This window comes from Protobothrops mucrosquamatus, unplaced genomic scaffold (assembly GCF_001527695.2).
Source record: "Protobothrops mucrosquamatus isolate PMUCROS unplaced genomic scaffold, P.Mucros_1.0 scaffold623, whole genome shotgun sequence".
Classification (NCBI taxonomy): Eukaryota; Metazoa; Chordata; class Lepidosauria; order Squamata; family Viperidae; genus Protobothrops; species Protobothrops mucrosquamatus.
Window position 1 is genome coordinate 33,735 of NW_015386919.1, and position 1,897 is coordinate 35,631.

Below are 1,897 nucleotides of genomic sequence, written 5' to 3' on the forward strand. Positions count from 1 at the left end.
CATGTCCTCCTAAGGTGCCCTAAGATGTACTCTGATCACCCCAGTCATTTTCAAATACAAGGGCCACATTGATCAATTTTATGTTTTTAAGGGATGCTAACTCCTCACTCACACATCAGGGGGCCCAATACCTTCATCAAGCTATACAACTGCAAAACTTTTAGATACGTTGTTTTATTTTCCTATTACTTTTTCCTTCCCCAATAACAAATTCATTTATGGTAAGCTATTTCTTTCCTTTATTGTACTTGTTTTATTGTAAAGGCTGGTCAAAGACTATAATGAAAATATCCGATTTGGTCTGATTTGATTACACACACACACACACACACACACATATATACATATACATATACATACATACATACATACATACATACATACATACATATATATATATATATAAATATATATATAAAAGGTAAACCAGGACAAACAACAGCATCATAGAGGGAAGCCAATTCTAATTTAACCCAGAAAAAAAAACTGTTACCTACAGAAAACAATGGAGAACATTAGCATAACTGGGATTTTCCCTATATCCCACACTCTATCCCCGCCCACCCAAAAAGAATTCATGATTTTAAAAAAAAAATATTACGCAGCATAAACTGCCTCGGTTCTACAAATTCAAACCAAAACCACAATACACTGCTCTCATTTTTACAGAGCATTTTACAGGTGAAATAGAACAGCTAGTAATCTGGTACATACATATTTAGAATAACATGCTAAAATACATTTTGCTTAACAAAAGTTTATTTGCTATTGATTAAATGTATATTACACCATTTTAGCCAGGTGCTCAAGGCAAATCGCTTTTCAAAAGTCATCCAGAAATGCTCTAGACCAGGGGTCTCCAACCTTGGCAGCTTTAAGACTTGTGGATTTCAACTCCCAGAATTCTCCAGCCAGGCATGCTGTCTGGGGAATTCTGGGAGTTGAAGTCCACAGGTCTTAAAGCTGCCAAGGTTGGGGACCCCTGCTCTAGACTGATACAAACAACTGTCTGCTACTCAATGAAGCAGCAATGGTTTTCTGCAGAGTACTGGAAGACAAAGAGCTGTCTTAAAGGCACAGTGCTGTACTGATACGATTCATTAGAGCAGCAGCATCTTTTATCAAGCTTGTACAGACACTTAAACAAAAATCTGTGCTTTAATGAATTTCAGAGTAGTTCTGTTTATACCAGATACAAAGCACTTGATCAGCTTTAAATTGTGCATAATTCTTGGACATAGTCATATTTTCTCCTCTTGATTTTACTCATAATAATCTTGAGAGGAAGATAGACTGAAAGACTTTGATTGATTCAAAGTTCACTAGTAATATTTTATTGTTGAGGATGGACTTCAACCTGAATGTCTTTAATCCTGTAACCGCACCTCAATCATTATATGACATTGGCTCTCCTATGTTGAATAAGGAGCAATTGGGTATATTTCTATAATATACTAAACCTTAAACCGTTTTATCATAAGGCACAGTATTCTAAAATTCTTTCTTCCAAAATCTGGAGAAAAATTGCCAATGCAGTCATGAATTTTTTTTTATTCTTCCAAAAATGCAATATTTGGGTTTGAGAACAGGACTTTTGTTAGGCAAATGACTCTCATTTCTATTCTTGGAATCCCTGCTCAGAAACCTCTCCCAAAATTCCAGAACCATCCCACAAAAACACAGACGAGAAGCAATGGGTGGAAACTGATCAAGGAGAGAAGCAACCTAGAACTAAGGAGAAACTTCCTGACAGTTAGAACAATTAACCAATGGAACAACCTGCCTCCAGAAGTGGTGAATGCTCCAACACTGGAAGTTTTTAAGAAGAGACTGGACAGCCGTTTGTCTGAAATGGTGTAGGGTTTCTGCCTGGGCAGGGGGTTGGACTCGATGACCT